Raw genomic sequence first — 13,526 nt, forward strand, 5'->3', positions numbered from 1 at the left:
CAGGTTCAGAGGAGTCTAGTAATTCACTTAACGTCATGTACTGTAAGAAAAAGACACAATATGGGTAACTTTCTTCTTTAAAATTCCCCAAATAACCTGTGTCAGTCATCTCTTTAGAACACAATTTAGTATTCTGGCCAGAATTAAACATCTGGTCTGAAGCACAGATTGTTGACAGTAACTCAGAACTAACCTATTACTATTTATAGCAGGATACATTGATTGCTTCATTTATTTTCCCAGGGATTTAAAACTTAATCATAGCATTTCATAAGCCAGAAGCATGTGTTTCTTGGATTAAATACATTCTGAAAGGGAATAACAGCATGATGACCCAAGGTCTTTTGCCTTAGAAAAAGCATTGCTGACAAACACAGCCAGGAAATAGAAAATACCGTGTTTTGTTGGGTCTTAACTTTATTTTTGTGGCCAGATTCTGCATGAGTATGTATTGAGACAAGTCTGTTGGATTGTTTTAACCTAAATTAAGCCCCCAAACCTCTATTGAATACTGACATTGTACAAACTGTACTATTTTTCTAGCATCTTATGTGTCCTTCCTATATTATAGCCATGATAATTTATTGAAAACAAAAGGGACTTAGGGTGATGTGGGTCTGCTCTTCAAATTACTTTTATTTTTTACAACAGGGTGCCACAAAACCCATCCCATTGATGTGATGTCCCTGAACTCTAGCCAAAAGAACAACGTGACCTTTTGAGATCACCTGCATGGGATCCAAAGAAATGATACTCTGACAAACAGACACAACAGATATGTGTTTGGAAGGAGTTCCAAAAGCACTGTCTAAACAGTTAGACATTTCTTACATCAATCAACAATTTTTATATCCTTACACTTCCCACATTCTCCTGAAAAGTGTCAGGTATTAAATTCACTACCATAGCCTCTGTTTTAGTACATTCTGTGTACATATTTCATCATCCTTCCCTCACAGACCAGCTGATGGTTCTTCTCCTATACTCTACAACACCTACTCTATCACAAGCTACAAAAAAGCCTAAATTGTCATTCTGCTTGCATACAGTCCTGTGGTTTTAGCCTAATGTTCTGAGAAATGAATTATTAGAAGCAATTTAAAATAAATGTTCAAGACTGCTCCCTATACGTTGTCTATTTATCAGCCTTGTAAGCCATCATTCTATTACAGTCTAGTAACTTCTCTCTAATCTTTCTGGACAAAAAGCTAACCAAGAGCTGCTCCTATAGGTGCTGAGAATGATGACTTATTAGCTGGAGCATCAGCTCAAACCTAGAATCTTGTCATCTAAATCATGTCTGTTGCAGGTGAGGCTCCTCACATGTAGTTACTTAGGTATAGCTCCTCCAGTACAGTTCTCTTGACCTGAAGACCTATGAAGTAAAGGGACAAGTTATCAATCCCCAATATATCCAACATAAAATGGTGGCATATGCATAGGATAACTAGTCTAGATACTCTGTTCAAAGGGGAAAAATGGAAGGCATGTAGGTATCACTGGGCTATAGCAATTTTGAAATCCAGGGAGGTACAGATTAATACTTCCTTGATAAGGACTCAAGGAATGGAGATAACTTCTTTTTTTTCCATACGTGGGCCTCTCACGTTGTGGCCTCTCCCGTTGTGGAGCACAGGCTCCGGACGTGCAGGCTTAGCAGTCATGGCTCACGGGCCCAGCCGCTCTGCGGCATGTAGGATCTTCCGGGGCTGGGGCACGAACCTGTGTCCCCTGCATCAGCAGGCCGACTCTCAACCACTGAGCCACCAGGGAAGCCCTGGAGATAACTCTTTATGGCACTTGGTTACACCCTTGGGGCTTTAATTTCTGTCCTTAGAGTCACATTTCCTCTTCCATGAAAGGTAGCCCAGGTGTGCAGTTGTGTAGTTTTCTCAGCCTGATTCCTGTCAGTACAAGACCATTTTCATTTTTCAATGTATATCTCTTTTAGTCCAAACTAGTGGTGTTTCTGCAAATACAATTCTCTTAAAAAGTCTGAGATTTTTTATGAATCTCATTTGAATTTATTCCATTGGACAAAAAACACACCTTGTCTTTTGCCTTGAAGGACAAACTTTGAAGGACAACATTCTTTAGCTCCTGAAAGTTTTATTCTTCGACTGAATAATTCCCTGAGGTATTTATCACCTTAGATCATTCTGATGTCTTAACAAAAGAATTGACAGCCACTCTCAGCTTCCTCTTTAGCCATTTGAGAGGGCACTTTGAAAAACCAGCAAGTCCTGGTTCCTTTTGTTTAATAATCCTTCATTTGGGTAATCTCCCTCTTCTCATATTTTACTATAAGCAGCAAGAGGAAATTAGGCAGGATCTTCAACTTTCTGCCTGGAAATCTCCTTAGCTAATTCACTCAGTTTATTAGGTACATTTTCTACTGTCCACGTTACTGTAGGTAACAATGTTGCTAAGCTACCTATCACGCATAACAAAGATCTCAGTTCCTGATAACATTTCCCTCATCTTTCACTGGCAGCCTCCTCATAGGCTAACAGGCTTCAACTAACAGTCTCTTCAATGGTCCTAAACTTCACTATCTTTTTCTGCAAAGTCCTTTCAGCTCCTGCTCTCTGTTCCAAAACCAGGCCCATATTTTCTTTTTTTTCTTTTAAACTGCACCACACTTCCAGGTACTAAAATCTATACTAATTGCCTACTGCGACATTACATTTTATCTCAGTTTTGGGGTAGGATGCAAGAATTACTGCAGGCCATCTTGAAATCTGACTACCATAGTATTTACCAATACTTAACACACTACATATCTTATTTTTGTTAGCTGTCCATCTAGAATGAAAGCTTCATTATGGCAGGGCTTTTTGATGGATTGATTCACTGTTATATCCCCAATGCCTGGTACACACTAGGTACTCAACAAATAAGTTTTGAATGCTGAATTAAGACTACATTTCTTGGCTTCTCTTTTTTTTTCCCCAAAATAATCTTTAATATAATTTCCTTCTATATCCCTATATAGTAATGTTTAAGCTTTCATTATAATATATGTTATTGAAACAACAGAGCATCATAAGATCCTTTCATTCTTTTTTTTTTTTTTTTTTGCAGTACACGGGCCTCCCACTGTTGTGGCCTCTCCCGTTGCGGAACACAGGCTCCGGATGCGCAGGCTCAGCGGCCATGGCTCACGGGCCCAGCCGCTCCGTGGCATGTGGGATCTTCCTGGACTGGGACACGAACCCATGTCCCCTGCATCGGCAGGCGGACTCTCAACCACTGCACCACCAGGGAAGCCCAGATCCTTTCAGTCTGAATGTATTAGTTGCTTCTATTGATAAATGAATATGTTCTAAGTCTTCCTGGCAAATTATATTTACAAAAGAAAAACACCTCTGGAATTCTATATATACACATATACCATCAATCAAGAGGGAACTGGAAATTAACTATCAGGTTTCTCCTTAACCTGGCTAGTTTGGAAGAATGACTCACTGAGGGACCAGCACTGAAGATTTTGATTAGTCAAATAAGGAAATAAATCTTTGGTTGCCATAGCTAATTCTTCACTCATAGTTTTTTCTTCATACCCTCAACATTTTTGAGCATCTACTATGTGCCAGTCCTTAAGCTAAGTGCTGGGAATGCAACAGTAAATCAGAAATATACTGTGCATGCTCTTACAGCCTCATAAAGACAAATCGAAGAATTTCACTGCTGAAGATGTCTCAAAGGTCATAGTCCAGAATTTCCCAATGCCTATTTCATGAATCTGAGAAGCAGATTTTCACCTTCCCTTCTTTACATATATTGTTTGACAGAAGACTCAGATACATTTCTCTCTTCCATCTTGTGATGGGCAAAATTCTAAAATGACCCCCACTATCTTTGCCCCCTGGTGTTACTCCCATGACTGTGTTGTTTTACAGCAAAAGGGATTTTGCAGATATAGTCAAGGTTACTTAACTTGACCTTAAGATAGAGAAATCATCTGAGTGGCCTAAGCTAATCACATGAACTCTTTCGGAACAGAGAATTCACCTACATACTTACTATACAACCATCAAAATCTTCATATCAGGGGCCTCCCTGGTGGCGCAGTGGTTGAGAGTCCGCCTGCCGATGCAGGGGATACGGGTTCGTGCCCCGGTCTGGGAGGATCCCATATGCCGCGGAGCGGCTGGGCCCGTGAGCCATGGCCGCTGGGCCTGCGCATCCGGAGCCTGTGCTCCGCAACGGGAGAGGCCACAACAGTGAGAGGCCCGCATACCGCAAAAAGAAAAAAAAAAAAAAAAAAAAAAATCTTCATATCAAATTCATCTCTCACATCCCATTCAGTTTTTACAAAGTATCCAAATAATATCCTTTAGAGTCAAAGATCCAATTTGGGGTTAAATATTGCATTTAGCTGTCACCTCTTTTCAGACTCATTCAACTTGGGACATTTTCTCATCTCTTCCTTGGCTTTTATCATCTTGAAACTTGAAGATCACAGGCCAATTATTTTGGAGAATGTCCCTCTGTTTGGATTGGTCTGGTTTTTCTTCACGATGGTTGTGCATATTGGAGAAATGAAACTGTTTTCTTCTCACTGATTACTATAAAAGAGCATACAATTTCTATTTTTATGGTTACTAGTGATGTTAATTTTGATAACGAGGTGGTGTCTGCCAAGATCCTCCATCGTAGTCTTCTTCCCTTTGTAATTTTTTTTAACATCTTTATTGGAGTATACAATGGTGTGTTAGTTTTGCTTTATAACAAAGTGAATCAGCACTACATATACATATATCCCCATATCTCCTCTCTCTTGCATCTCCCTCCCACCCTCCCTATCCCACTCCTCTAGGTGGTCACAAAGCACCAAGCTGATCTCCCTGTGCTATGTGGCTGCTTCCCACTAGCTATCTATTTTACGTTTGGTAGTGTATATCTGTCCATGTTACTTTCTCACTTCGTCCCAGCTTACCCTTTCCCCTCCTCGTGTCCTCAAGTCCATTCTCTACGTCTGCATCTTTATTCCTGTCCTGTCCCTAGGTTCTTCAGAGCCTTTCTTTTTTTTTTTAGATTCCATATATATGTGTTAGCATACGGTATTTGTTTTTCTCTTTCTGACTTACTTCACTCTGTATGACAGACTCTAGGTCCATCCACCTCACTACAAATAACTCAATTTCATTTCTTTTTATGGCTGAGTAATAATCCATTGTATATATGTGCCACATCTTCTTTATCCATTCATCAGTCGATGGACACTTAGGTTGCTTCCATGTCCTGGCTATTGTAAATAGAGCTGCAATGAACATTGTGGTACGTGACTCTGTTTGAATTATGGTTTTCTTAGGGTATATCTTGGCTTCTCTTATAACTGGGTTTGGCCATGTAACTAAATTTTGTCCAGTAAAATGTGAGCAAAAGTGACGAGTGCAATCTCTAGGGTGTACACTTAAAAGGAATGGACTTGTCCTCCGGTTTCCTTTTCTCCCTCATCACTGGCTGGCTCACTTATGCATTACATACAGATAAGAGAAACACACTACAGAAGGCAGAGCAACACAATAGAAGCCTGGACCCTTGACATCATAGAGTCACTGTACTAGCCCTGGCCTGCATATGCCAGGACTGGTACCTAAGAGCAAATTTCTAAGCTATTTAAGCCACAGCTAATTTGAGTCTCTACTATTGCAGCTGAACCTAAAGTTTAATCAATCTAAGTTACATGAGTGAGGGGGGACTAGATAGAAATACAATGATGCCTGCAATAGCCTGAGGAAGTAAGATAATGGCTAACTAGTATTTAGACAATGACAAATATGGAGTCCCTATTATTTAGTGGCAGTACACTGTAGGAATTTACCACAATTTCTTAATCTTTTGTTGATAGACTTGTGAGCAGTTTCTAGTTTTCCACTCCCATGAAAGATGCTCATATGAACATTCTTGCACAGGATTTGGTGAACGCATGTACAGTGGAATGGCTGGATATGAAAATATTCAGCCTTAGAAGATTCTGCCAACAGTTTTCCAAACAGGTTGTCTATAATTTACAAGCCCATTAGAAGAGCACGAGAGTTTTAGTTGTTTCACATCCTTGCCCACAATAGGTTTTTCTTTTTAATTTTAGCCCTTCTGTTGAGTGCGTGGAGGTATCTCATTGTAATTTCAATTTGCATTTTCCCCAAGACAAATGAAGTGGTGCCCCTTTTCATACATTTATTAGCTATTTGGATATCTTAATTTTTTTTTGCGGGTAAAGTGCTTATTCAAGTATATTGCCCAGCTTGCAATATACTTGAATAAGCACAAAAACTTCAATAGTTTTTGAGTTTAAATAATAATGATCACTGCATTTATTTATTGAGTACGCTAGGTTGGATACATGGTACTAAGCACTTTGTACTTATCTAATGTATACAACAACAGTATTCAGTTGGTCTTATGACTCTTATTCCCATTTTACAGTTGAAGAAACTGAGGCCCTGGATGTTCAGTAATTCATCCAAAGCCTCTCATTTGTAAGTGGTGGAGCCAAGATCTAAATACAGATCCATCTGACAGACTAAAGTTTGAACAGCAAACCCTTGGTAGATAACATAGGAATCACTCCCTTTCCTCGGGCTGCATGTAACTTCATTACCTTAACCATTTTACTGGTACCTCAAGGAATGGAGCCACATAGTTGGTGAGCTGCTGACGACCACTCAGAAGAGTCTTGAACTTCAACCTGTGTGGTGTGCCTATGGGGATCCCAACCCCAAATCACACTCCTGGAAGTACTGAAAGGCCATGGGAATTTCTAATATGACTCTTTCTCCAAGTCAAGTCAGATAGGAGAACCCAAGGTTTTATCCATAGAAATGGAACTCTTATCAGATTCCAGAAGGGATTAGAGATGGAACAGTGTCACAAAATATCTATGAAGTGCTGAGTGCCTTCCAGTTATGCCAAAAGAGTTCCAGTTTCACTGGGGACTGTACTTCTGTGCCAGGCATTTATATGTTGATAGGTAAAACTATATACTGCTTTATTTCTATTCTGAAAGAGATTTCAAGATAAAACAAACACACTAAGGATATAGTTCTGTAATGTTTTAGCAATTGAAAGCCAAGAGCTGCTGGAACTGAAGTTGAGAACCCTGACAAATTTAAGTATTATTAGAAAACATATATAAAGCTCTTGTGTTGACAGCTCAAAAAAAATAACTTCCATTTATACATCATCAAGGTGCAATTTATGAACCACTTTCACATATGTTATCTCATTTGGCTCTCACAAACCCCTAAAAGTAGATTGGACAGGTGGTATTATGATTAATATTTCCATCTTACAAATGAAGCAACCAAAGTTCAGAGCGTTTTAGTGGTTGCCTGAGGTCAAAAAACTCTTAAATGGCACTGCCAGGTCTCAAGGGCAGGTCTTTTGCTTCCCCCAGCTCGCCTCCCAGCACCACACATTCTCTTAATGACCTCGTGATATTTACAAAGGACTGTGAATGCTCACAACAGAGTTGGCTTAGAGTTAAAACATCAGAACAGTTAGGAGTTCCCTAAGAGGGGGCACTTTTGGAAAAGGCACAGTGATTGGATAAAAAATAGTGCTCTAGAGAGTTTCTCTTTGATTCATCATTCATCACAGCTAAAGGACCAGTTCAGGGGAATCTCTCTCCCAAGCCACTGACTTGAGTCTTCAGAAGTTTTTCCAAAGTTAAGGGAGATTCCTTTCTCCCTGCAGCCAGTAGAGGCCTTGTGAAGGCTACTACACAGTGTTAGAACCCAGAGATGGAAGCAACTACCTATTCCTCAGATTTGAATTTACAAACAACGAAATTCAGCCACCTTCCAGAAGATAAGAAATATTACGGAAAGCACATTTCTATATTCCTTATTTTCCCAAGTGACAGGACACATAGTCAACAGAAAAATAGAGGGAACAAATGTACATCTTTCCATTCTTAAGTAGAATTCTTTGTGATACACTATAAAGCTAACTATTTTAACACTGTTAAAGAAAAGGAATTTGAACCAAAATTAGCATGTCTGCTATTCATGAAAATTTGACATGTTATATAAAGTACTGTCCTATAGGTAGTTTGATCATGTAATTATAGGATTGCATATTGGAGTGTTAAGGCTTTTATTAATGTAGATTCTGATAGGTTTAGAAACTTTGACACAACTGCTTTGTAAAATAATATACAGCTGCTCTTTGGGAAAACTATAATAATTGAGAAACGTTCCAAATTCCAAATTTTGTCAAAAAACATATTTTGTCACAATCGTCTTTCAAAACGTAAAAAGCTAGACTTGGACTCAGAAGACCTAAATTCAAGTTCTGGTTCTGCCATAGATTTGTTACATAATGCTGACAAGTCACTTTACCTCTCTAAATTTCTGTTTCCTAAAATAGGTGGTAGTTAGATAATCTTAAACATGGAGCTAGAATACAAGGTTCTGTTTGTTCCCCACTGTAGTGCCTGGGTCTGATAGAGTAGATGGCATATACTTATCATTCAATAAATATTTATTACATGAACTTAAGGTGACATTACTGCAGCATTCCTGATTTTATGTTACAAATTTGAAGAATTTCTAAAGAATATGAAATTGTCATGATAGAAATATGCTCACTCACACACACACACACACACACACACACACACTTAAAATGAGGAGATGCCAAGTATTAGGTGTTTCACATAGCTCCTTTGTTAGAAGAGGAAAAAAAAGCTTTAGAATAACTGCTGTCCTACATCTATTGGATTAATCTAGCTTTCCACTGCAGAATCAAATTTAAGGAAGCAAGACTTTTTAGAATTTTCAGACTGTTTTCACGGGACACTTAACAAGAAAAAGCCAAGTCTATGTGTCTCTATTTATATATATTTATTCACTCTAATGAAGGAATAATCTAAGGCAACTGATTTAAAAATCAGATATATATTCCCATTTATTTCCTCAGAAAATAAAGACACACTTGGATGTTAGCATTAGATCAGGTAGGTGAAGGTTCTTTTTGATGTAATTTTTGCTCATTGGGCTAGCTAAAATTGCTCACTGAGCCTTGAATTCCCATTTCCCGACAATGTCTCATTTTACAGCATTTTCTTTTGTACAGCTTTTGAAATCCTCCTCTTTTCACTCAGCTTCCCTCTTTCCCACCAAAATGTCTTTTGCTCACATTAAACTCCTTTACCTAAAGGAAAGAATAAATGAGTATTTCCCAGAGGCAGTTCTATTTTAAAAGAAAACCATTTCCTAAACAAATCTCTAATTGGCCAAATTTCAGGCAATTTAACAATCTCACTAGACTTCACGTGTTCCCCAGGTCCCTTAAAACATATAGGTAATTGTCTAGTATAGTGGTTCTACAAACTTTTAAGCCATGGAACTCTTGCTTCAAACAAAAATCAGGCAGCAGTCCACTGTATAGAAGAGATAAGGGCTAAAGTACTAGGGTGGAAACAGTGATGGGGATCCAGAACATTCCTTATTCTCCCTGCTTCTCTCCACCAGCATTGCTACAGAGGCACATACCTCAGGATAACCCATGTAAAGGCCAGACCATCTTCTCATACAAATGCACACACATAAGGTGAGAGAATGGGTGATAAGCCAGTAGATGACTCACTCTCTTTTTTTTTTAACATCTTTATTGGAGTATACAATGGTGTGTTAGTTTCTGCTTTATAACAAAGTGAATCAGCTATACATATACGTATAGCCCCATATCTCCTCCCTCTTGCGTCTCCCTCCTACCCTCCCTATCCCACCCCTCTAGGTGGTCACAAAGCACCAAGCTGATCTCCCTGTGCTATGTGGCTGCTTCCCACTAGCTATCTATTTTACATTTGGTAGTGTATATATGTCCATGCCACTCTCTCACTTCGTCCCAGCTTACCCTTCCCCCTCCCCATGTCCTCAAATCCATTTTCTACGTCTGCATCTTTATTCCTGTCCTGCCCCTAGGTTCTTCAGAGCCCTTCTTTTTTTTTTTTTTAGATTCCATATATATGTGTTAGCATACAGTATTTGTTTTTCTCTTTCTGACTTACTTCACTCTGTATGACAGACTCTAGGTCCATCCACCTCACTACAAATAAGTCAATTTCATTTCTTTTTATGGCTGACTAATATTCCATTGTATATATGTGCCACAGCTTCTTTATCCATTCATCTGTCGATGGACACCTAGGTTGCTTCCATGTCCTGGCTATTGTAAATAGAGCTGCAATGAACATTGTGGTACACAATTCTTTTTGAATTATGGTTTTCTCAGGGTATATGCCCAGTAGTGGGATTGCTGGGTCGTATGGTAGTTCTATTTTTAGTTTTTTAAGGAACCTCCATACTGTTCTCCATAGTGGTTGTATCAATTTACATTCCCACCAACAGTGCAACAGGGTTCCCTTTTCTCCACACCCTCTCCAGCAACTATTGTTTGTAGATTTTTTGATGATGGCCATTCTGACTGGTGTGAGATGATAACCTCATTGTAGTTTTGACTTGCATTTCTCTAATGATTAGTGACGTTGAGCATCCTTTCATGTGTTTGTTGGCAATCTGTATATCTTCTTCGGAGAAATGTCTATTTAGATCTTCTGCCCATTTTTGGATTGGGTTGTTTGTTTTTTGATACTGAGCTGCATGAGCTGCTTGTAAATTTTGGACATTAATCCTTTGTCAGTTGCTTCGTTTGCAAATATTTTCTCCCATTCTGAGGGTTGTCTTTTTGTGTTGTTTATGGTTTCCTTTGCTGTGCAAAAGCTTTTAAGTTTCATTAGGTCCCATTTGTTCATTTTTGTTTTTATTTCTATTTCTCTAGGAGGTGGGTCAAAAAGGATCTTACTGTGATTTAGGTCATAGAGTGTTCTGCCTATGTTTTCCTCTAAGAGTTTGATAGTGTCTGGTCTCACATTTAGGTCTTTAATCCATTCTGAGTTTATTTTTGTGTATGGTGTTAGGGAGTGTTCTAATTTCATTCTTTTACATGTAGCTGTCCAGTTTTCCCAGCACCACTTATTGAAGAGACTGTCTTTTCTCCATTGTATATTCTTGCCTCCTTTATTAAAAAATAAGGTGACTGTATGTGCATGGGTTTATCTCTGGGCTTTCTATCCTTTTCCATTGATCTATATTTCTGCTTTTGTGCCAGTACCATACTGTCTTGGTTACTGTAGCTTTGTAGTATAGTTTGAAGTCCTGTAGCCTGATTCCTTCAGCTCCGCTTTTCTTTCTCAAGATTGTTTTGGCTATTTGGGGTCTTTTGTGTTTCCATACAAATTGTGCAATTTTTTGTTCTAGTTCTGTGAAAAATGCCAGTGGTAGTTTGATAGGGATTGCGTTGAATCTGTAGATTGCTTTGGGTAGTATAGTCATTTTCACAATGTTGATTCTTCCAATCCAAGAACATGATATATCTCTCCATCTGTTTGTATCATCTTTAATTTCTTTTATCAGTGTCATAGTTTTCTGCATACAGGTCTTTTGTCTCCTTCGGTAGGTTTATTCCTAGGTATTTTATTCTTTTTGTTGCAATGGTGAATGGGAGTGTTTCCTTAATTTTTCTTTCAGATTTTTCATCTTTAGTGTATAGGAATGCAGGAGATTTCCGTGCATTAGTTTTGTATCCTGCTACTTTACCAAATTCATTGATTAGTTCTCATAGTTTTCTGGTAGCACCGTTAGGATTCTCTATGTATAGTATCATGGATGACTCACTGTTGAGCACCCTGAAGAAGCTTTTATATGTCTATTGCAATTCACATTTTGGAAAACATATTCACATTTTTGTGTGTGTGTGTGTGTGGTATGCGGGCCTCTCACTGCTGTGGCCTCTCCCACTGCAGAGCACAGGCTCCGGATGTGCAGGCTCAGTGGCCATGGCTCATGGGCCCAGCCACTCTGCGGCATGTGGGATCCTCCCAGACCAGGGCACGAACCCGTGTCCCCTGCATCAGCAGGCAGACTCTCAACCACTGAGCCATCAGGGAAGCCCCATATTCACATTTTAAAAAACACTTTGAGGATGTAGCAAAGCGAGAAGTGAACAGAATAAGCAATTTAGATTTTGCCCATTATCTTCTATTTCTATCTCATGTTTGAAACGTGGGTGTGTTACATGGTTGTGTTACAAAATAAATATGGTCAACTAAATGCATCCCTGAAGTCAGTATTACTATTACCAGCTCCTTTAACAGAATTGGTTTTCCCCTAATGGGCTTTCCCTTACTCAAAATTTGAATTTAATCCAACCACCAAAACAACTACTTTCTCTTCTGAAAAAAAAAGTTTCTTTGGTGTTTTCCCAGCAGGAGAGATTTTGAAGATCACCTCCAGAAAGGCCACCCAGATCCATTGTTTGCAATTCTCACCCTGTAGTCACCGCCAACCCAACTGTTCTCAAACTCTCACCTTCCTCCTGATTCATGATGAATGGTTGTGCCACCTACCCATTTTAGAGAGCTAAAACCTTAAAGTCACCATAAAAACAGCAACAATTAAATTACTGGGGTTCTCAACTAGACATATTGTGTAGGTCAGGATTTTTTAACCTGATCTACTGACGTTTGGGGCAGGATGATTCTCTGTGTGGGGGGCTGTTCTGTGCACTGTAAGGTGTTTAGCATTATCCCTGGCCTCTACTAGATGCCAATAGCCCCACTTCCACCCCCTTCCAGGCTTCACAATAAAAATGATCTCCAGGTGTTGCCAAATATCTGCTGGAGGCAAAGTCAACTCCATTTGAGAACAACTGATGTAGATTAACTCTTTACTCCTCAGAATACCCCACAGGGTCCCACCCCAGACCTACTGAATCAGAAACACCAGGGTTAGGGTCCAGAAGTCTGTTTCAATACACCCTCCAGGTGGTTCTGATGGGCTCTGACATTTGAGAACCCGTGGTTTACTTGACAGACCTCTAACGCTGCAGGTTGCATAGAAACCCTGACTTCCTTCCCTAACAAGTCCCTTGCCTTTACCTTCTCCTCTCCTGTCCTACTCCACACACACTGCCCACCATTCATTTAAATCTTTCATTAGCTATCAAACATGTATTTGTCTTTATTTTCTAAGCACCAGTAATATAAGCAAAACAATCGAACTCCTAAGTGGCTTGATGAATACAGGCTGGGGTGTTCCAGCCATCCCGCCCCACCTGGAGTAGGTACACACCTTGTCAGTGTAAGCCACAAGCCTCTGGCATTGTGCCTCTTTCTTCTTGGTGAACTCCTTGACTTTTGTGGCTCATTCTCAAATGTCCCTTTTCTTTGAATATTCGGAGGGCTAATCCTTACTTTCCCTGAACATCCAATAGCCTTACACATCTTCTTGTTATTTTGCTTATCCCATGGTGGCATTAACGTTTGTTTACGCGTCTCCTAGAGTAGTGGTTGGGTGAGGGAAGAGCCTTCTTTTCTCTTTGTGTAGCCAGCTACACAAAGGACAGTGGTGATCATCGCAGCACACATCAGAGTCATCCAGGAGCTATTAAAAAATTGGATGCGGGGACTCACCCCCGGACCTATAGAATGTTGCAAATCCATATTTTAAACT

The sequence above is a fragment of the Mesoplodon bidens genome, assembly GCF_964165515.1.
Source record: "Mesoplodon bidens genome assembly, chromosome: 17".
In the NCBI taxonomy this organism is placed as follows: Eukaryota; Metazoa; Chordata; class Mammalia; order Artiodactyla; family Ziphiidae; genus Mesoplodon; species Mesoplodon bidens.